This window comes from Strix aluco, chromosome 5 (assembly GCF_031877795.1).
Source record: "Strix aluco isolate bStrAlu1 chromosome 5, bStrAlu1.hap1, whole genome shotgun sequence".
Classification (NCBI taxonomy): domain Eukaryota; kingdom Metazoa; phylum Chordata; class Aves; order Strigiformes; family Strigidae; genus Strix; species Strix aluco.
The window spans coordinates 69,088,969-69,113,826 of NC_133935.1; positions in this window are offsets into that span (position 1 = coordinate 69,088,969).

Consider the following 24,858-nt stretch of genomic DNA (forward strand, 5'->3'; position numbering starts at 1 on the left):
TGATTTAGTATGTCACTACCCTTGCTATGGAGGTAAGCCTCAGGAGTAGGGGGCCTGCCATCACCTCTAAATCCAAAAATTTTGAATTAAATGCTGCAGAGTTGGTTTCTTTTTCAACAATAGTCACTGTGCTGTTTTATGAGAAATAATCTCCTATCATGCCTGACTGAATGGAGACCATAAGCTTTCTTGCACATCACCACCTCCTCTCTCCCACATCTTGCCTTACACATTGTGCTACAGAAACTCTTCAGGGACCTCTAAAGGCCTCAAGCAAAGTCTGCTGGTTCCCCTGGCTTCACTCATAGGGATTCATGTAGCAGGATTTCCACAGGATCCTTTTTTTTCTCGTTAGTCTTTTCTTTTTCTGACTCTACAGACCTCCAAAGAAGGGTGTCCCTCTGAGGCAGCTTACCCTCTGGTTTCCCAGAGCACTGACAGCTCTGTCCTTGAGGCTCTGGGAAGATGAGGGTAAAGTGAAACACTTTTCTGTTCATATTTCAGACCATTGCCGATTCCTGATGCAGGAGAACAGGAAAGGTTGCAGGCAAGTTTTCTTATGTTAAATCAGTGAGTAACTGCTAACTCAAACAAGAGTAATACTGTCAACTAAAAAGCCATCAGACGGAACTCATCAGTGAAAAAGAGCATCTAATTTCTTGTTGGGCTGGAAGACTCCTCTTCAAAAGCTGTTGGTCCTTGCTTGTCTTTCACCAAAGACACAGTCTATGGAATGCTGCAAACATAACTTCAAATTAGTAAGAAAACAACCAAACAAGTGCTGATTCATAAGAAAAAACAGACTTCAAGTGACTTCACGAACCAGTTGGGAACAGTTCATGCTTCTCCAGTGAAAGAGCATGTAAGACAACACACTCCAGCAACACAGATAGGAAATGAGAAAGAACGTAAAAATAAAGATATTTTCTTGAAAAGAAACAATACAGAATGTACTCGTTTGGGCTGGGATAGAGTTAATTTGCTTCCCAGTGGTTAGTATGGTGTTATGTTTTGCATTTGTGATGAAAACAGTGTTGATAACACAGGCTGAGAAGTGCTTAGACAGAGTCAAGGCCTTTTCTGCTTCTCACCCCACCCCACCAATGAGTAGGCTGGCAGTACACAAGAAGTTGGGAGAGGACACATTGGGACAGCTGACCCCAACTGACCAAAGGGATACTTCATACCGTAAGACACCATGCTCAGCCATAAAAGCTTAGGAAGAAGGAGGAAGAGGGGGACATTTAGAGTTATGGTGTTTGTCTTCCCAAGCAGCCATTATGCATAATGGAGCCCTGCTTTGTTGGAGATGGCTGAACACCTGCCTGTCGATGTGAAGTGGGGAATGAATTCCTTTTTTTGCTCTGCTTGCATGCACAGCTTTTCCTTTACCTGTTAAACTGCCTTTATCTCAACCCATGAGTTTTCTCACTTTTACTCCTCTGATTCTCTCACCCATCCCACTGAGGGGGTAGTGAGCAAGCAGCTGTGTAGATCTTAGTTACCAGCTGGGGTTAAACCACAGCACAGAAGTAGAGAAAAAAACACAACTTCAATGGAAATAAAATCTAATTAGCAGAAGAAAAATTTATAAGCATCTCTGAAGTTGAAATGAGAAAATAAACTCAAGATATATATTCAGAATATTTTTTATCTGAAATAATCAAAAAGAACTTCAATTTTATGAAATATTTTTTCAAAAAAATTCTCAACTGACCATAATATACCAAATTTTCAACAAACCATTTTTTTCTGTGAAGTTGCCATATGTACCCAAGATATTGATAAAATCTACTTTGCTTTCAGTATATTAAATATTAAGCTGAAATTACTTTTGTTTTTATATTTTGAATCTCTCTAGGCCTTTTTTAGCTATTACACAGACAAACTTAACTTAGAATTTTTGAAAATATTTTCCTTTATGAGCTCCCAATGTCTAACATTTGACTGAGAATATTATTAAAAATGGATACCAGGTTATTTATTTGATTTCTAACTGAAGTGGAACAATTACATGAACATCTACTTATTTATTTGGTACTTCCATTTCCTGTGAAATGCAGGCAATCTTCTTGCATGTATCCATCCAGTGAGTCACCCATTGAATAAAACGCAAATAATGTAAAACTGAAGAGGAACTATAAAAATGCATTAGAATGACCTCTTGGTAAATGCAGTGTTCCATTAATTATCATGTTTCTTTTTCTATAAAGATGTACTAATTAAATCAATAGTGCCATACATAGAATCCCACAGATCTTATAAAAGTAATGTAACATGGTTTAATTTTTAATAGATGTAGTTTTCAATAATACTGTGACTGAATACTATGCATCTGTTTCCTAGTCTTAATTTATTGATGAGATGAGCTTTCAAAAATGAAGTTTCCCTTCATGACTATTCTTTTTTAATTTGGTCCTCTGCATGCAAATCTAAATTTGCAAATTAGAAAATTGGTTACATTAGTGAAAAAAAATATGCATGATTGATGCATCTAATATCCTGTCTTTGTATTATGCTGTATTATAGTTACTTTTCATTTCCACCATTAATTAAACTTAAGACAATAAACCAGTCAGTGAAGAAGGAACAAATCACAGTAGCATCTTGAATATCTAACTACAGTGACAGTGAAAATGGACAGTATAGCTTTGATAGATAAAAGTTTACTTCAGAACACCGTTATTTTTCTCATGTTTTCAAACTGAGTTTTGCAGAAAAACAATTTAGAAAGGATGAAGAAGGCTAGTCTTAATGGCATTTTAATATCAGACATTCTCATTTGCCAGAATCATTGTTTATTAATATCTGATCTTTCAAGATGTTGAGTATCTTTGCTGATAAACCGAGCCTCTTAATTCTCAAAGAAATACAAACTGAGAGAATAGCCACTTACAGGGCTCATTCTGTGTTTCACAGGATCAGGTCCTAAATGAGCTTTTCAATTCATTGGTTCCACACCATCGCATTTTTCCATTCAGCATTTATGGAGAACATTTATTCATATTGAAAATGGTTGCACCATAGGATGTCATGTAGTTATAGTAAATAGCAAACAGATTATTCAATTACTCTGTACAAGCAGAGACAAAAAACTGTGGCAAATGTTAAGTAAGTTTTTTGTTGCACGTGCTTACTTGTTAAGACTTCAAAAGCATTCTAAAACCGTTAACCTTTCTCGTGGTTCCTTCTTGCTGCCAGAAAGGTTGTGTTTCTGACAAACTTGACATAGGCATGATAAATGAGTTATATTTGCAGATGTTGATTATATGACTTGTTTAACTTGTTGTCCACCAGTCTTGTCATGCTAATAGATGTCTGGTAGCATAAATAAAGACAATTCCTGTAAATGAGTAGCAAATGTCGTTAATAATAAAGTGTATCACCTAAGATGCTCACAGCCCCTGCAGCACACATCTGATGAAGAGCTATGTATGACTAACACTATATCTGAGCTTTTAAGGAACACAAAATTATATTTTCTTTAAGGAAGAAAATTTTCAAGACAATTCCAAATGATTGAATATACATTTGTATTTTTTCATTGTTACAGTCAAAATCTAGATTTATAAAAAATGGTTAAATGGTGGTTAAATTATGTAAAATGTGACAGTAATGAATTTTTTTTTTACTCTAGTGGATCACTGTTTACATTGCTAAAATGTCCTCCTTGCCAATAATAAGCAGTAATGAGACATTCTGATTAGTAGGACAAGGGAAGATGAACTTTTCTCTAACCATACAAGTGTTCTTTCTAGATCAGAGCATAATACAAAAAGCAGTTAGTCATGTAATTTAAATGGAATTACTTGGTGACTTATATCTTATTAGTAAAGTTTTCAAACCTAAAGAGGTACGTGCTCCTAAATCCCTTTGGTGTTTTTTAACAAAGCATTTTGCTAATTTGGTTGGACAGCAGAGGTTGTAGAAGCTTCCACTGTACCTTTTTCGAAAACAGAATAATAAGCTTCATGGATTGCCAACCAGTCAGGTTTATATCCAAATAAAAATTCTAAGATAAATATGCAACAAAAATATGCATAATAGAGATAGATTTTTCCTCCAGAAACTGTCCCTAGGACTAGCCAGAAACACAGCAGACATCCAGTTTGGAGAAAAGGAGCCAAATTGTCCATTATTTAATAATATAAATGGATTGTGAAAAAGACTTAAAATTGTTCCCCATAGAATCACATACTCTTTAGTACTACGCATGAAACAGTCCTTAACAGAGGGACACAGTAAGTTATGTCAGAGACAGAGTATCAGTGGTATTCATAGAGAATTCATTAACATGGGACTGACCAGTGGCTCATGACAATTGTGGAAGAAGCTAGAATTTCATAATGAAATTTCTAAGGAAGATATAGTGCAGGGGATAAGTACTAATAATGGTGTATATAATGATCATAGTTCCTCCAAATATATGTACACATGCACATTGCTATCTTTATGAAAGTTAAACTAGGGCAAGAAGACTAACCCTTTTGCTATTTATTCATAAGAAGAAAAAAGAATAATACCTGAGAAACACACACACACACAAAAAAATAGAATTTTCCTTATACATATATCTTCATCAGCTTGCAATGACTAATCTCTTCATTTTATTTCCTTCTTTCCCTAGTTATCATTAGTGTAGTCCCCAGTAAGTTAGTACTGGACTGCCCTTGAAACTTCAGGACAGGAAGATATCGCTAAAATTCTCATCAGCCATTTGGAAACAAAGTAATCACAGCTGATTTTAAAACTTGATATTGTCAGGCATTTATGCAACCTATTGAGTAATAACTGTGCACTGCTTATCCTGAAGCACCGTAAGGTAATATCTAAAACTGGGAAGGGGAAAGGGAAGGAGTAAGAAAGGAGGAAACGATGGGTTTGGGAACAGGGAATGGGAGAGGAAAGGAAGAGAAATAAAGTGAACACAGAATAGCAGTTTCTAGTTCAGCTATCTCTTTTCAAACTGTTTACTAGTACAGGTACTCTTTGAAGTCAGTCCAGTCTCCTGTGTCTTTTCTCTGCTGGTGGACAGATGATAGATTTGTCACTGTGCCCTCACACCAACTGCATCCAGCTGGTTCTCTTTTTAAATGACCTCCTAGCTATGCCTATTTGCTGTGTATTCCTAGTCCCTTGATGTTCCATTTATTCAGTCCTGTCATCTTCTCCTAATGTAAAGCTTGTACTCCCTGGCAGGGGACGTCAGCATCAAAAATCTCTTTCTCTAAAGCATGACCAGTAGAATTTGTACTACCAATGCCCTTGCAGATACTGTAAACCCATTCCATTTGTTTCTCTCAATTTTTGTAATCATGTGTGATTCGAATATCAGGATTAAGTATGAAATTTTGTTAAGAATATTCATAACCAGCATAGCCAACAGTTCTATGAAATGAAATTTTCTTCTGGCTCTCATCACAAAATCCATGTAGGTAGCAGAGACAACTGCAATCCTCCACTAAAGTCCTTACTATTCAAGTGACAATAAATTCCTACAGATCATCTCAGACAGGCTTTGTTTCATGCTTTTTTTATGCACGCTTCAGAGCAGGATTTTGGGATGAAGCATTTCAGACCATATTTTTTCAAAATCCTTTTTAGGATAAAGAAGGATAGAGTTTTAGCCTGCAGTTTTAGTTGAAAATCATTGCATTATAAGGTATAGATAAATACAAATTTAGATGAACTACAAAACAACTCAAGACTGAAAAATTATAAACTATGGATAAGTTCCTATAGACTGAAAAAAGTGTCTGATTAAAATCTTAATATAAAATGTTTATTTTCATAACCTTAGAGGCCCCTAGTTAAACTGAAAAGTTGAATAAAAGCTTTGATAAAACAAAATTATTATAAGATTGGAATGATAAGAAACACACGATAAACAAGATAAGATGGTAGATGCAAAGTATCAAGCCAAAATATATATTTAATTTAAAAATGCCCACAAAGGTACTCAACAGAAAATAGTGTTACAGAGTAGTCAGATTGTGGACAACAGAAAACATCTTTGTGCAATCATTCCAAGCAAAAATGAAGACACATATGCACAGAAATGAAATAATTTCTACTGCTAGCATCCCACGAGAAAAAAAAAGAACAGAATCTGCTTAACTTCAGTGGCTTTTTGAGCAAAAAATGGTGAAAATATACAAGAAGTTAAAATTCTATCACTGGAAAGATTAACAATGTGGTTATATGGGGGTGGGGGAATAAAAAAGAAAACATTGGATTAGGCTCCTTTTATTTTATTTTCCAGTTTTGAAAAGTTTTTTTTTTCCCCAGTTAAAAGTATTAAGATATAAAATTTTAATAGTATATGGTCCTTGATCCCTAATTTTCCTTCAGCTTTGGAGAAAAATTGTTTAAGAGCTGATGTGGCCAAGAAATCCAGCTCACTTCTGAATTAGCATAAACACCGTGGAGACAGAATATGACTTTAAGGTTCTGTCTATATTCCTAAAAATATTGTCAGGAATTGTTCTCTGGTCCTGAGGCCAAGTTGCTAAGAATGACTACATCCACACAAAGTAGTATGTAGGTTTTCCTCTGGACCCGTTAGGGACTCCTGTGGTTTTACGGAGTGAATATAACTTTGTGTGTTCTGTTTGGTTCCAATCATATAAAATCAGTATTATGCTTCAGTTCACCAAAATGATGTTTTCATGGCATGATAGTGGATAATCATTATATGTTCTGGAGCATAGCAAAAAGGCACATGGAGGTGTCTGAGGGACCAAAGTTTGATGGCAAAATGGACTTTTTTTCCTCTATGTTTACTCTGTCCTCATACCAGTTTCAAAGTTACATGCACTTAATTATTGAAAAATAAATGTTCCGAATGTTTCTTCTCTTTCATTTTTCATGCAAATAAACTGCTACTTTCAGAGCACATTTGAAGCTAAAATCTACTTGAAGCATTTAAGATACCATATTAAGTGTTTAATTTTCCTGCCAATTTCTTCAAAGTACACACAGTGTCCTAAACCACTGAGAATCTATCAAAAAATTTATCACAATTTTACTATCAAATCACATTAATGTTGTGTCAATTTGTTGTGAAGAAAAGAGATTTTCTTCTTATACCCTGTGATCACTTCTGCAGAACATAACAGAAAAACAATATTGTTTGACTCATTGTTTCCTGTTTCATTGATTTTTATAAAAGGCAGACTCCAATGTTTTTCTACTACATCTCATTTATCTCTAATCTCTTGGAGAAATTAAAAAAAATCTAATCTAATTAATTCTGATACACTTCCACGTTTGTTTTCACTCAGGTTTCTATGTAGAGGTAATCTGAATAGGCTTTGCATAACTGTCACAGTGAACATTTCCATTTAGTTTTTCATATAAAGGAACATACAAGTGACCAGAATTTTTAGCCAAATTTTGACCTTAGGTGCATACAGAAACCTGTGACTTCATTGCTTTGTGCTTTCCCCTTCTGTGTAGAATTGCTGTTGCAGAGCTGTGACAGCTGTTACACTAATCCAGGTAGTATCAGATGTTTTCAGAGATGAAGTGATGAGGAGCAGAACAAAATTCAGTGAGAGAAGTAATAGAGGAATAGTGATGTCACTCAGTTCTGAGTACTGTGGCTTGGCTTTAAGCCAGTATTACTTTTATACGCATACTATTTTCATAATATTACACATTTTCAGAAAAGACAGGATCTCTATTTTCTTGATCAAACTTTTCAACAAAAGCCATTGACCTTACCCTAACTTCAACAACATGTACATGATTTCTGTTTGAGACATAGCACATATTAGGAACCCTTCTTGATTTTACCTACCCTGTAGGGTAGGTGTGCTCCCTGATTTTCCTCACAGGCCTGGTTCCCTGATTGCCTGGATCAAGGGACATAGTTGGAGAACATCATAGCTATCTTTCTCCTTTTCTGCTTGCTAGATTTTCTTCAAAAGGAAATGTGGGTGGCCAGGGTTATGGTGTTCCTTCTGCTCCAACATACATCAAAAATACACACTCAGGATCTGAGCCTACAGAGTACACCAGGATGGATGATTGTCTCACAGACAGGAAAAACACAGTAATTCAGCCTCAGCTGCAGATGACAAAGATCTCCTTATGTCTGGTGGCAGATAATTCTAACAGTTAAAATATGAGTACTATTAAAGATGTACATTATTTCTAGTTTGTTTATAAGTATTCCCATTTTAGAATGGTTGGATTTCACTATGCTTTCCATGGCTGGATTAAAATTCTTTCTACTCCCCATCTTCATCCCAATCAGAAAGCCAGTCCCCATGTGTATGAACTGAACTAATTTTTCTGTTTTAGGATGGTACTGTAATCAATATATTGTTTGTGTAAAAGTTCGTTTCCAGACAACATGAACACCATCTATGTTGTGCCCCACAAGGGACAGAGCCGGTTTAAGGCTTCTGAGTGGTACAAGAGAAATGGCTTCCTCTGCCTCACCCCAGAAATGAGGAAGGGGGACCAGGCTAGGGGTTGGGCTACATCTGACACAAAAAAAGGGATGTTGTGGTTTGAACTCAGCCAATGATAGCAAATCGCCATGTGGCTAGTTGTTTACACACCCCCAACACCCCACTTCCCCAACATCCCGCCCCGTGAAATAAGGGAGGGACAAAAGAAGAAATTTGTATGTTCAGTAAAAAAAATTTACTAGCAAAACCAACAATAATAATAGTCCAAAACGGGTAAAATGCAGTAGCAGCTCACGAGCGGTGACCAGTACAGAGCCCATCCCCAGCAGCCATCTCCACCGCACCAGAGAAACTCCTCTGATCGGAAACCGAAAACAAAACAACACACACGTGAGAGAGCACGTGTCCGCCTATATGCTGAGCATGACGTCACACGACATGGAATGCTTCAATGATCATCGGGACCCAGCCCTTCAGCTGTGCTCCCTCTCAGCCCAAGGAAAGTTAACTCTATCCTGGCTGAAACCATGACAGAATATAAAAGAGGGGAAAATATGGAAGGATTCCTTGAGGAGTCTGTAGTTCTTGAAGACTTCACTGAGATAGCAAAGAACCAAAGTCAAACCCCAAGCATATCTGTCATACATACGAAAGCCTTCACTTTGTAGCAAATAAGCTAACTTTCTAAGTTCCTGGCAGAGTTAAAATATGCAGTTTTGCATTACTTCCTTCAAAAGAAGGAAAAAAGCAAACAGTTATCTCAGGATAAACCAGTGTATATGTGCACATACCATGCTTCTGAATAAAATATTCCTTCACTGTTATCAGAAGTCATATAACTGAGTGAAAAATGAAAATAAAGGTTTTACAGGAAAATGTATCAGAGGAGCTTCACTTTTAACTAACAACCACTCTAACTTTGAGTCATTAACCACCCTTTGAACATGGTCGCTGCATAAGTTTTCTACCCATCTTGTGGTCTATCTATACAGTTTATGCCTCACCAGATTGTCAAAAAAGATTTTGATGGAAACTTTGGATTGCTAAAATCAAGGGACTTCTACAGCTCTCCCCTCATCCACTGAGCAAGTTACTTCATCATAGAAGGCAGTCACATTGCTTAAACAAGATTTACCCAAGCAAAGCCACCTCAGTAAATGGTAATATATACATATGCACATATGCAAACTATGTTGAAGTCCATGATTTGTGTAAAAAATGACCTAAAGTGAATGCCAGATTAAATCTCATATATGTTTATAGTTTTATATATGACCAAGATAAACCTTAAAATAAAGAATAATGGTTAAATACAAATCAATTTAAGAAATCTAAAAGAAAGATTTAGGTTCAAAGAGTTGACTTGAAAAATGAAAGATTAGTTGGTCTCTGAACTTGATTTTTGAGTGCTCAGACTGTTGTCAATATCCTGACTGTGAGTGGCTGTATTTCAAAATTAGTATTAAGAGTTTGCTGAAGAAAGATGTGTTTCCTTTTTGTTTTATTTTGTCAATAAAGTCTAATTTGCCTACATTTTCTCAGCTGCCATGTTAATTTGTTCTATGTTACTTTTACTGGTGTATAATAGGTAGAAAAAATCACCCCTCTCACAGGTTTCCATGGAGATCTAATTCTTCTTCCAAAGTATTTTAGTTCTGTGCTTCAGTGTTGTTGTAAAAGCGATAGTTAGCTTATTGTGAAAAAGGAGGTCTATCACTGAAAAATATTCAGCCCAATACTGAGAAGTGAAATCCAGAAAAACCTTTTAGAATATTTACTTATATACATAAAGCGGCGATTCTGTGAGTTGTTTGCTATGATCTTTTAATACAGAAATACAATTGTACTTCAGAGAACTTTCATAGTCATGTATGTTTCAGATTTATGAATAAAGGATAATAATTTGATAAAATATATACTGCAATCAACAAAAATTTATGACTTAACTCATTTTTATTCTGTTTGAAGAGAATACTAAAACACTGATCACAAATAAATCAGAAGTTTCAGCACACAGTCATCTTGCAACCCCCCAAATGTTGACACTGCCTTCAGCTCATAGATAATAAATAGTATGTACAGAGAATAGATATCAATATGACTTCTTATTTATATTCCTCCTTTCAGCATAGTGCACAGTGTCAGGATATGAGTTTCAGCTCCTTTATGGATTTTCATAGTTTCAGAGCAGTGCTGAGATTAAGACAGCTAAAGAACAAACATTAATGCCAACATTAACATCCAGTCACTAACAGCTGGGTTTTCAGCTGACATCATGTCATGCAATTTAAGTATCATAATCCTGTCCAAAAGCAGTATCCCCAACAGAGTAAGAAAGAATGGATTAACAGAGTATCATAGCATAGCGTAGTGTACCATGGCATAGCATGGCGTAACATGGCGTAACATGGCATAACATGGCATAGAATAGAATAGAATAGAATAGAATAGAATAGAATAGAATAGAATAGAATAGAATAGAATAGAAGGTTTCTGCTAGTAATTTTCAGCTGCAGTTTCTCAGGCTAACTGAAAAAAGATCCAGTTCAGAGTTCACTAATACCAACTTACTAATTACCAATTACTGATAACATCTGGAAAATAAGACCCAAGTGCAAAGAGGATGAATATTACAGTTGATAAAATCTTTCCTTGCACTAGTTAACTACAGTTTCATCTGCAGCAATTGTTTGGTGAGCATCCTGGAGCAAAACAAAACTAATGCTTCCTTTTTCCCCTAAAGTTTTTTTCTCCTGCAAAAACTTAGAAAATCTGTACTTAGGATTGTTATTTCAAAACCAGTAACAAACAGCAACCCTGCTGTGATGTCAGCAGCAGTTCTGTTTCTTTCTGTCAGAAGAAAAATAAATGAAATGCTTCTGTGATGAAATAAATGGAAACCATTCCAGTTATAATAGTCCCTAATGATATGTTTGGTGATGTGGAAAAAGCCTGATTTCAAACCACTTTCAAGTAAATAAGAATATTTGGACTAGTTGAACATGTATTGGTAAGAACAATATCTGCATTTTTAAGACAATTGCAATTGTATTTCATCTGTAAAATGTGATGGCTTTGAATCTTGCAGACTTTCTTTCTAGGATGACCTTTTTCCACTTGTATCTAAAAAACATTACTCAGAAAGAAACTGTTTAGTTCATATTCCATTTCCTCAGAGATCATACCTGCGAAAATTTCCACACTCAACATTGAATTCAAGAACTTGTTTTTCCTGATATGAACCTTGCCAAATGTTGGTTTGTTTGTTGCTGGTTTGTTGGTTTTTTTTTTTTCCCCCTAGAAGGGATATTTTTTGTCCTTTAGTGGGTGCAAAGAGATTATGCATCATTTATTTTCTTGATGGATTAAGCAGCAGAACAGTGTTTGACTGTGGGGTTGACTTGACAAATATTTGTCATCAGTCACTTTTTTTCTTTAAATATTGGTCACTGACTACCTACAGAGGACTGAACTGCGACTTAGGTGGGTACAATGCCTAAATGTATTCAGTCAATTTACATGTCTGAGTTAAAAGTTAATCTTTCTATGGAGAGGAATATATTCCCTCAGAGTGAAATGAGATGTGTAACTATGGTATTTCAACTATCTCACTAATCAGTATGACAACTGTGCCCAAAGATAGACCTTTGCTGCTCCATAGGTTAAGCACCCCAGAAGGAGATCTGTGAGCACTGCAAGCTCACACAACCTGGTGTGAACCTCATACAGAGCTAGGACATGATCATATATGTGCCTAGAGGTCAGACTCAAGAGGAAGATGCGAGTTCTGCAGTTTAGGTCTGAATCACTGTGAAGAAATACTTTAAATCTGACAAATTTAAGCATAACTGTTTTTTTTGGGGGGAAGGGGGTTGTTTGCTTGTGGGTTTTTGTTTGGGTTTTTTTTGGTTGTGGATTTGTTTGTTTTTAATGCAAAGAAAGATCAAAATAGGGGATAGGAGAACTGCTGTAGATATCTATGGAGATACATTAGAAAAGTGTTGTAGAAGAGCATAGACAGCTTCTGAATGCTTTGTAGCTAGTTATTGAGTATTACTACTGATTTCTTTTCAAGACCATCATCTTTACCCAATGTTAGTTATTTATCTACTACATTTAAGAATATTAGAAAAAGTATTTCAGCAGAAAGCAATAGTCTTTATTAATTAGTCAAGATAGGATTGTATCATCAGGTGTATCAGCATAACAGAAATTTACTGAAAGATTTATGGTTCTCTATTTACTGTATAATTTTTAAAGCTTGCTCACAAAACTATCTATGCTCCTCACAATTTAAGCATGTTTATTTTAATTTTCTTAAAAAGTAATATTAAATTTTATTTTTTTTTTTTTACACAGAGAAAACAAAAACACAGAAAGGTTTAGACTCCTGAAAGTCTATAGGTATCTATGAATCGGAAACTCTAAGCATTTCAAGAAGAAATTTCTTCATGGGAGTTAGGTAAGATCCTTTGAAAACTCACTAGGTTCGTACCTGCATCATTAACTTCCTATATACCTTTAATGTGTATTAGGGATAAAATATTTCGGTACATCTAAAAATGTCAGTGAGATGCTGTTTGTATTTTCAAATCTGATTAGTGTTAAAATATAGTCCTAAATGAGGTAAAAAAGGTAAAAAAGATTACAGAAAAACTGCAATATTTCCCAGATGGAGCATATCTATGTAACTGCTTTTAATGTTTTTATTTTCTTCCCCAGAATTGATTTTAAAAATGCCTAAATAGCAATAAAAGAAGATACATAGAAAACACTATATTAACTCATAATTTATGATATAGTACCAGGACCATGTTATATCTACCCTTTATAGCATCAGACTATCACACTAAGAGCTCTAAGACAGGTGGGGGAGCCAATATTCATGGAAAGAAGAGGGAATTATGTATGACAAAATATTAGTTTGTGGTTTAGCATTATAAAAACAAAACAACAAATATATTTTATGGTTTCAATACACTTCTAATAAACTCATTGTAAATGACCGTAATGTATTACATTGTAAATCATCCTGTTAGAAAATGTTTTGATGTGTCTCTAAAATAAGATTCAAAATTCAGTATCATAAATGTGTTTTGCATTGGTCTCATAATCCTATTAAACACTATTTTAAAATAAGAAAGTGCCTAATTCTCCCCTAAAATCCCAATTTGGTCCATTTTCAATATTAATATCTATTTTGTTTTCAAGATGTCAGATGCTATTGCTGATAATATTCACTTTAGTGATATATTTAACAGTATATCTTCTGAAGATGAGTAATTTGCTGAAGATCAGTATCTTGAAAGTAAACTTTATTTGATGTCCTGTCGTCTCTGATTTCTTCCTTTCCTTGTAGCAGATAGACCTTGTCTGTTACTGGGAAAATGTTCATGACACTCATAATGAAGTTTTTACTTTCATCACAAATCTTGTTGGAAGCCATAATTCTTCATCCATTTTTTCTAAGGAGCTGGTCATCACAGCAATTTATGACCCAAAATGAATACTAAAAATGGAAAAATATTTCTATGGTTTATGATTTTTTTTTTTTTCAATAAAATTAATGTTGTTAGGACTACACAGTAATCAGCATAAAAAAGTCATGTTTCCGAGGAGGTCATCTCTGAACTATAGGGACAGGGACTAGGTGATTATTTGAGCTCCCTTCAAGTCCTATAATCTGTAATTCTGTATCTTCTAACTGGAATAGAAAATAGCCTAAAAAACCTTGTCTGTTCAACCCCCCTCAAAAATCCCAGTTTTTATAACTGTTGAAGGGCATATACAAAAATATTAGGAAAAGGATTACTTTATAAAAATTTTCAGATTTTTAATATGTTCTGAAATAGTCCTTAAATAGTCCTGAAATAGTCCTTGGCTAAGAAGCTCACACGGAAATTTCAAATCTAAAATTTACATCTATAGTGACTGAAGTTGGGACAACAGGCCCAAGCCAGAGTTGACCTATAGATGAATCCTGTATATTTTATAATTGATAACCACTATGCTAGTAGGTACTGTACTAGGTTATATCAAACCACCTATGCTGATGTAAAAAATGCTAAAATGTTGAAGTACTGAAGCCTGAACAACAGGCCCCGAGCTGAAGCTGCTAATTTAGCATGTAGTCATTAATGAAGTATGTATGCTCACTAGTGAAAGATGCAGCTTAGACAAAATGTAATCAGTAGTGAGGATGAAATGCTGAGAGAATGTATCCAACTTTCCTTTCTCAGCCTTGTTCAAGGCTGAGAACCCAAGTATTCGGCCTTGTTGGAAATTCCTTTGGTTTCCCCCCCCCCCGCCCCAAGCCCTGACCAGGCTTTGGGTGAATCCAACAGAAGAATGAAACCAGATATTTTCTGCTCAAAACAAAGATGCCAGCTGTTCTGGCTTGCTGATTTTTAAGTATATAAGGCTGGACCTGCTTGCAGCAACTTTGGATGCCTCACCTGTGGGTGGACACACCGCGTAGGATTTCCCACTTGCCGGGACAGGCTCTCCAAATCCTCGCTGTAACTGGGGCTCCCCAGCGACTGCGGGTCTGGATGATGGTAACGTATGCAAGTGGTGATGGATCTTTCTTAATCATTATTCTCTCTCTCATGTAGTAATGATTTGATGCATTACCCTGTATTTTCCTATTTGTTTGCTTTAAGTGCATTATTTTGCCTTTTCCTACTGCATGTTTTCTGTATTACACTGTTACATTATTTAGTTATCACCAGTAAAATATGCCTGCTCTTTTCACTCTGATGTCTGAGCTTAATTGGTACCCTTAATCAGCAAAAGTGACACTGAAGGAGGTGTGATGACTTTGTCATCTTAATTGAGTGCTTTTTCAGCTTGTAGGTCATTTCCTCAAAAACTGATATGAAATGGGACCAAAAAATCAGGATGATTGATCCAAATGAAAGAAATACAAGGAATGAACGGAGGAAAGAAAAAAAAGAGGAGTTAAATCAGTGTGTCATATTTTAGATTGTGAACATCATAGGGTATGATTAAGTTTTAGTGTTTTGCCCTATGTTAAGGATCCTTTTCAGTTTTTCACTACAGGCTTCCTGCAGGTATCAAGTAGGATCTGAGATGACAATTTGTAGCTTTATACCTTTTTATGATGTTGAAATGCTGTTCATGGGAGATCATAAGAGAGAAAAGAATCTGCAAAAATTAGTGGTAATGCCACTGTTAAGGTTAGATATTAAATTAAAAGTTCAGAAATCCCTGTGGTAAATTTCAAATTAATTGAGAAATTAATAAAAAGCATAGTTTAGCGCAGTTACCCACTAGTGAGAGAGGGAAGAAGTGGTAAGTAGGCTGAGGGATTTGAACCAGAAAATATATCTTTACAGAAAACCTATCTAAAACAAATTCTCAGGACACAAGGTTAAAGTTCTTTATGACCAAGAGTCTGGTTTCAATTGACTTGGAGAAAACTAGTGATGCATATTAGGCTCAGGAAATTCAGTTCAACAATATATTCACGTTAGTCCAGTGAATATCTTGTTATAACACCTCAGACAGTCTTAGTAGTGCTGGTTCCTCAGTAAAGAAAGGTTACATCAACTTATGTGTGGGTTAAACAGCATTCTCTACACTTGCCAGTGCTACAGGAAAAAAAGGGAGTAAAATGTGTAGCTTGTTAATGACAACACAGTACTGTGTGTTTACATTTAAAATTAATGTTTTCTTTTACATCATACTGTATGAGACATATTCTTGGCAGTTAAACCTGTCAATATGGTAGATGTCCTTGTAAATGAATAATGTGAACAAGATTCTTTTAAGCTTTTGGTTTTCTAAAAATGTTGGTATAGTCTTTCTGATTGTATAGAATGGAACTACTTTACATAAAGGCTGCCCCCTTTCAGCCCGCTTTCCTGTATTAAATGACATGGAGGTCAAATTAAAACAAAGCAAACCAGCTTTCTTCTATGACCTTTCATTCTCAAAACCAAGATAAACCAACAAAAAAAACCCTTCCCCAAACAAACAAAAACCCTCACAAAACTGTCAATATCCTAGAAAAGGTTAGGTTATAAACATTATTGCATATAGCAATACTTCTGTACATAGCATATACATATATGCGCAAGAGCTCAAAATGTTCTTAGTGAGGTTTTATTCTGCTGCAACATTATGAATGACAGAAAAATACAGGAGCTGCTGCAGCAGTGATAGTTACTCTTAGATAACTTTCTACACAGTTTTTAGTAACTAACTTGTATAACATCTCAAAAACTCTTTTTCTCTGCTCTGAAAAGCTATGCTCATCCAGCAAAGCTGAGAGATATGATATCTTAAAAAAATATGAAGAAAACATTAAAACTGAGAGAACAATATTGACAGAATATGTGAAGGTGATTGTTTTACAACAGTGTTTCCTCGTGTTTCAATTGACAGTATGTAAATCTTAAGGGATTATAGGTTAAAATTAAGTGAAGCAAGACCACTTCTGTTTGGTTTAGGATTTTAAATGTAAAAACATATATCTGAAAAAAAAAAAATTGAAGTCTGTTTTCATCTTACATTTTTCAAATAGTTTAATACCATATGGTTTCTCTAGTGTAGTGATGTGATTGAGATCCTCCTGCAGTCTCTTTTTTTAATAATAGTAAGTTCTTATTTAACTTGAACCTTTCATTTTCAAATTTTTAAAGATTTTATACTTCTTTTCTTTACCTTCCTGCCTGTTTTCATGAAACATTTAAAAAATTAGTATTCTGAAGATTTTATTCAATTGCATAGGTTTTAGAATAACAGTTTTGCATCTGCTTTATTTCTTAAGGAAAAAAAGCTTAGAGAATTCTGAAAATAATTGATGTTTTTCATTGAACCTGTCAGTTTTAGGACGATTTGAATAAATCTTAATTTCAGTCTAAATTATTTTTTTACATCTGTCCTGGGTTTGGCTGTTTACAGGAAGCTGGGAGGGTGCAGAGCCAGGACAGCTGACCATAACTAGCCAAGGGAATATTCAACACCATATGATGTTGTACTGGGTCTGGCTGAGCCAGAATTGGTTTTCCCCTGTAGCAGCCCTCATGGTGCTGTGGTTTATGTTGGGAGCTGGCAGGGTGTTGATAGCACACTGGTGTTGTGGCTACTGCTGAGTAGTGCTTACACAGCACCAAGGCTCTTTCCGACATTTCCCCCCCCTCAGTGGGACGGGGTGGGCAAGATCTTGGGAGGGGACACAACCAGGACAGCTGACCCGAACTGACCAAAGGGATATTCCATACCATATGACGTTTGCTCGAGTATAAAGCTGGGAAAAAAGAGGAAGGGGGTGGGGTCACCCTTGGTCCTCCGAGGCAACCACTACGGGTATCGGAGCCCTGCTTCCTGAGAAGGCCCGACATCGTCTGTTCATGGGAAGTAGAGAATAAATCTGCTTTCTTTTTGCTTCCTTACGTGGACCTTTGCTTCACTTTGCTTACATTAAAACTGCTTTTGTTTTACCCACAAGGGTTGTTTTGTTTTCCTATCTTATTTTCTTTCCCTTCTTTGCCCTGTTGAGAAAAAAAGGGGAAGGGAGGGGAAGTGATAGAGCGACTTGGTGGGTACCTGGCATTTAACCAAGGTCAAACCACCACAGATGGCATGCTCAGCATATAACTGGGGAAGCTGGCTTGGGAGGAGAGGTCACAGCTTGGGAATGGCCTGAGCATCAGGTTCCAGGTAGTGAGCAATTACATTGTGCATCACTCACTTTGTACATTCCTTTATTAACATTACTGTTATTATTACTTCTACTTTCCTTGTGCTGTCCTATTAAACTCTCCTTATCTCAACCCATGAGGTTTTACCTTTTTCTCCCATTTCTCCTTCCCACCCCCACCCAGGGCAGGGAGGAGTGAGCAAACGGCCACATAGGGCTTAGTTGTCAGCTGGGCTTAAACCCTGACACAATCATACTGTAGGTGATGTTTTCTTGGCAGACCTATATATTCCAAAAGGTTTCAGAAATCATAAACATATGCATGATCATAAACTGATGTCATGTTTTTTTCCCTATATTGTCTGTAACTAATAATTATTTGTTTAAATGTGAATGAAGTGTCAGAGGACATATTCTATTTTGTGTTTCATAACTTACTTTGCAGAAAACTGATGAAATAAAGATAATTGATTTCATGTGTTTGAATACACAAATTATATTGTACCTCTAATGAGCATGCTTCTCTTGCAAATAGGGATAAACTGTATAACAGCAAGTTTGTACATGTGAAAAGTTCTTTCTTGATAGTAGTTTTATAGTAAAATAAGTATCTTAAGAAATCAATAGCAGTGCTACCATTCACCTAGGTACAAATGTCACCAGGATTCAAATTTATTATTCTAAATCTACTAATCTAAATATTTTTTTCTGTCCTCTGCTGTATGAAGAGACTGCTGATTCCATACTCTCCACCCCAGAGAACTCATAAAAATGTAAACAAATCTGAATTAATCTACCCAGTACATGGTAGTGGTATTGTTACCCAAAAAAATAAAAGCCAGGCATGAAGAGAAGGAAGAATTACTGGGCACCTTTTGGAAAGGCAGTGGTACATCTTACCCTAAAAGCTTTTAAACCCAAAAGTTCTGCTAGAGGTCTTCTTTTGAAGGTGAATGCATGGAAGGAGGAACACTTCTTGAGGCTACTGGATTGCCCAGCAGCAGATGGAACATTCTTGTCAAATAATAACAACAAAGTATATAAGAAGGGTTAAGGGAAAAGGTCTTTTTGCATCCAGCATGCTATCTCAAACAGTGGTTATCAGTAAACTGACAGTATAAGGGGGAAAAAAAGAAGTGTAGATGTGCTTTCTCAAAACATTTCTCTAGCATTCACAGTTCTGCACTTTACAGACTCATGGAGCAGAGGGAATGTTTTTGTATTTAATGCCTCTTTTCTTTCTTGCATTGCTTCCTGTTTATTCAAAATCTTTTTACAAAAAGTTACAGTTTTGAGGAAGTGTCTACAGTAGTATTCACAGAAACACTTATGGAAATCACAAAAGTAATAACTTTTTAAAAAGAGTCCATGCATCTGATCCATAGATTGCTTAGGAAAGTACCTATAGTTCTGAAATCAATGTGGAAAATCACGAAGTTTAAGTTCCTGAATTTACATGACTGTACGAACTGGACAACTAAATATTGCAATGTGTATTAAGGACTGATTCTGGAGAGCTCTACAGATTAAACACTTGATTGTTAAAAATGGTGTGTGTTTGTTTATGCTGATTTTGCATCCTTAATATAAAGAGTTTCAAGCACTCTTGAAAAATCTGAATGATTCACACTTTAAAAAGATTATTCATCTCACCTTGCTCTTTTTCCTTGCTGGTATGTGAAAGGAGCTTCTCCTACTGTTAATATTGGGGAAAAAAAAAAAAAAAAAAAAAAAAAGCAAAATAATCTAAATTAAAAATAGTAATGTGAGACAAAAAAAACCCAAATTATGTTGTCAAGAGAAGCAGAGGGATACTTCCCTGAGGCACAAAGCGGCCATCATATATCAGACATCAAGATAAAGACAAACCATGATTATGAAATTTAATGCAATCTTAGCAAATATTGTCTGATCTATTATGAATAGTATTTGAATATAAACAAATACTTTGAAAAATATCATCATTGAATAGTAGGATGGTGCTTGCAACGAAAGCAAATCCTGTTTTCCTTTCTGTTAAATTGAGGAAAGTTATGCATATGGATGTAACTGAATATGTTCACCATATAGTTTTCTTGTATTGTTTACATTATTATCATCATGTAGAAGAAATATGGAACAAGTCTGATTAAAATGTCTAATTTTTTGTTTGTTTGTTTGTTTGTTTGTTTGGGGTTTTTTTTGTTATACATACTATTTGCTAAATTTAGTGGCTAAATATTTCCATCTTTCCTGGATTCTTAGTTTTTATCACGTCAAATGTTTAAGATGACCTAACCTTACAGAACCAAACAGGAAAAATCATAACATAAAATTAAGTGTAACCATTCTACTAAAACTAATTTACCACTAATTTATTAAAACTACAACACAGTCATTCTATCACATCAGTAGGTCTGACTGTCTTGTCTCTGAACATTAAAAAAACTAAAACATTTCTTCTACAGCATTTATGCTTTGAACTGCTTAAAACAAGTCTAAGAGAAATGGTAGTGAAAGAGTAAAAGTTTTTGAAAACTAATAGCTTATCCCTTCACTAACTAAGCAATATCCAAAGATTTTTCAACATTCAAATTTCAGAATAATTTACTGAGGTAGAACTGATTTGTTGAAAAACTGATTAAATTTTAACTTATTTATTTGTGCTTATGTCTGATAAAAATAAAATATGTATGTCTGGAGTAATTTTATATCATTAGAATTGATATTGGCCTCCTGCAACAAGTATGCCTTAAAATGACTTCATGCAGTAATTTTGCTACTGAAGTGTATCATTTTACCAATTCTTTGGTCCCCTTTCATGCTTGTGAAAACAATGTCAAAGTTTATTATCTTCACATAAGATGTTTTATATAGTATCTCAGATAGGAGGAAGGCAGTATACAAGGATGGTAGGAAGAAGACTGAGCTGGAAAATTAAGTAGCAATTTGGCTACCTTATTTACAAAGAAACATCACATAACAAAAATAATTTTGAAATAAATATTCTAAGTAATAGTTGATGGACGAAATAAAGTGAGATGAATTTATCTAATCCAATCTAATTTAATCTAACACATAATTAGTGGAAAAAGACAAAAACTTGGAAAAGAAGCCATCCCAAGACTAAAGAACATGGGGTCAATTGCCCTGTAACAGTGGGGATAAGGAGCTAAGGAAACCAGTTTATATCACACTCACAGCATATAAATGACTTAATTGTGATGAATTTCTATGATGAAAACTGACAATGTTTCATTTTGAAAAAAAAGTATTAATAGTTATATTACAGTATAGTATACAGCAAATAGTTGTTCAAGGTTTGCTTCTCTTGTCCTTCCTTCCCACTTTCTCAGAAAAGTGTGTTTTAAATAAATTAAATTGTAATTTCTAAGTCTTCCATGTTCCTTGAGGCCACAGAGAGTGATGCATTGATCAGAACTGCATTCACAGTAGAGATTAACCTACTGCAGTATAAGCTCATCCTTGGTGCACTATTGCTTTTAGCTTTGGGAGGCTTCATGGCACTGATTCAGCAATGATCTGTTAGTATATTACAGGAGCTTAATCTTTTGAACTGGATAATTAAGACGGTCTATAAAGTCTTTGGTTCTAACTGTCTTTCTTACATGGCTTAGTGAGAGCTTAAGATGCCAGTAGAAGTTGGTGTGCAAAAGTAATGGTAATTGAACCAATACCTGAGAAGGTGATTATTGTTTTCTTGTAGTTTTCTTGGGAAGTGTACTTCAAGAAGTTAGTTCTTTTCTTTCAATAGCAGGTGTTAATAGTATTAATCACAGAGGTGTCTACAGATCCTCTTTTTCTTCTGTGTGTGAAGAACAGACAGAAAAACTTTTTTTAAAAAAAATATACAAAAATAAGCTGGAGCTACACCATCTTGATTTTCCTCTAATGGTAGATTATGAATGTTTCAAAACTCAAAAAGGAATACATGAAACTTGTAACTTTTTCTTAAGTCTGATTTCTAAGACCAGTTTTGTTTATACTTTGATTCAGGTTTACATTTTAGTCCAATTATGCTTCAATTACCATCAGGTCTGAATTAGGTAAAGATAGTTTGAAAAACTTAATAGGAGCTGTAATTTTCCTGATACAGATCATAAGAAGATGTTCTCTTCCTTGACAGTTATGTGTATTATTTTCCTTTCTGTTTATGTAATTCCAGAAAGCCTGATTCTTTAACATTTCTGATTCAGAGAATGTCAGAGAATTTCTTCTTCCCCCATGTAATCCATTGATTATACTGTCCATACAAAAAGAAAAGAATTTTGCATAAATGTCAGGAATTTATTGGTTAGCCCATCATGACTTTACTGAATCCCAACAGAAATTCAAATGGCATGATAAAGAAAAAAAGATGATAGCATTTTCAGCCCTGAGCAACAGAAACAAGTGAAACAAATCATTCATTCACTATGGGACAGACATTTGTGAAGTATGTAATTGATTATTTAAAAGAAAAAATATAATATCAGTACAAGAGGGAAGAAAACAAGGAACTTTGATGAAAAGTAGAGAATGAGAAAATGAGGGATTCTCAACACGTACAGAATGAGAAAGGAAAGAAAAAAAGGAAAAAAAAAATCACAGGAAAAGGGAAAGGAATTGTAAAGTGTGTTTTGGGTCCTGAGATGAGAAAGCAGAAAGTTCTTATATTTTCCCTCAATTATTTCTGCCATTATCCTAGAAATGTTTATTATAGAAACACATAGCTACACATTACAGAAACGGAAATGCGCATTTTTAGAACTATTTTCAGTAGATAAATATCATGATTAATATATACTACTAATAATATTGTCCTTTATGGCAGTCAACCAGGAAAAAAAAGCACGTTTGTTTGTAAATGTATATGTTTGGATTATATTTATTAAAACCTGACAAAAGAAAAGCAACACTCAATAAATCAAATGTTAAATAACTATGGTTATTCAAGACACTATAACTCACCTCAGAACAGTTCTGTAACCCGAATATGTCAATAATTGTCTCTTTTTTCTTTTCTTTATTTTCTCTGCATTCAGCCCTTACAGGGATTCCAGTGAAGTGTTTCACTCTTTTGTAATTTTCATATTTTTCCATATAACTTGTGTATTTGTGGTACTTTTCTGGAAGGTATCTGTCACCTCACAGTTGAATTAAAACACTCTCAGAGCACTTACTTAGGTATTCCAACTGAATAATTTCCAGCTCACTAACAGAATTATTAACAAATAGTTCTATTAAATGTCTTATAGAATATTTTCTTTGGGATACTACAAGCACATTCAAATACACTGAAATTTTTAACATATTAGAAATGGACAAGTTTTTCCTTAAATACAAACATCTGCAAAGCAAAGGAAAAGAGTGAGATATGCTCAGGTTAAAAAAAGGCTACAAAAGAAAAAGTTTGGAGCAAACGTTAAAAGTGAATGGCCACAAACAGTCAGCAGTGTGTTCCTCTGTTCTGCCAGCATCTGTTGGGAATATATTACTGAAATTGCTGCTTTTAGCAATGACTTCTGTAGGACAAAGCAAGAGAGAAACGAGGCTGCACTGTGCTGGGATGAATCAGGTAAATGCACAGCTTGAGAGACAGTAGTTAGAGCAGTCCTGTCATTTTCAATCAAAACTGTGATTGCCGTAAAAAGAGATCTGCATATTAAGTTTCCCTTTCTTTTTAAAGCACTGCAAATCCTTCAGTATCCTGAGTGGGTTAGGTAAGGCTTTCGACATTTTTTCCTCTGAGTTTATTACATACCCCTGCATAAATGCCTCCAGTGCAGTTGCACCTCTGTCTACTTAAATGTCTGTAAATGTTCCATTGCTCTCAAAACAAAAACAAAACCCAGAAAACCTACAAGTCTTATATTTTTATTAAAAACAACTAAAAAAACCCAAACGTTCTGAGTTCCTCTAATGAGGTATACCCAGAAAATACCAGCCTAACAAAGCCAACAGGTTTTCTAACAATATATTTTTTTCCCCTTGATCTCATCAAGGTTTGAAGAAAAGAGTGATTCTGCTATGAGATGGAGAATGCAGAATTTCAAGAACTGTTCCTTCATTTGAAAAAAAAATAAGATTTGGAGAGTTACCAATGCAACTGATAATAGCTTCAGTTCCATTTATAAATGAATGAAGTAGCTGCTTTCACACCCTTCAGTGCTACACAAACTTGCTGCATTAGAAAAATTACAAAAAGGGCAAACTATGATGTTTTCTCCTAACCTAAAAAAATTAAGATTTTTTTTTCTTCATGCTCATTCTTTTTATTCTGTGATTTTATAGTTATATGTCAAAAAATTTCTGTATAGGAAAGCAAGTGAAACCTTTTAATGACAGTAATGTGAATAAATTATATGTCTACTCTTTATTATAATGTAGATATAATTAAATGTATGATAGTAACTATTCCACATGTGTATTTCATTAGCTTACCAAGTATTTACTCTGAATTTTAAATACTAATTGAATTACATTCAAATTTATCTTTGTAAAACAGTATTGAAAAACACAGGAAAGTTACTAAAAAGTTTCTTTAAATAGTATAATGAAATAAACATTGCTTCTGGTCTAATAACCTTTTTTAATCTTTTGAGTGTATATGATCAAGCTTTTGAAATCAGTCGTCATATCATTACATGTAATGATTGATATGTAATGGCTGACTGAAGAAAATGACTGTCCTTTACAAAGAAATTTCTGTAGGACAGATGTTCTTCTTACACATATAAAAGACACAATCAAGAGTTTTTAAAGATTTTTTTTTATTAATATTGATTTAAT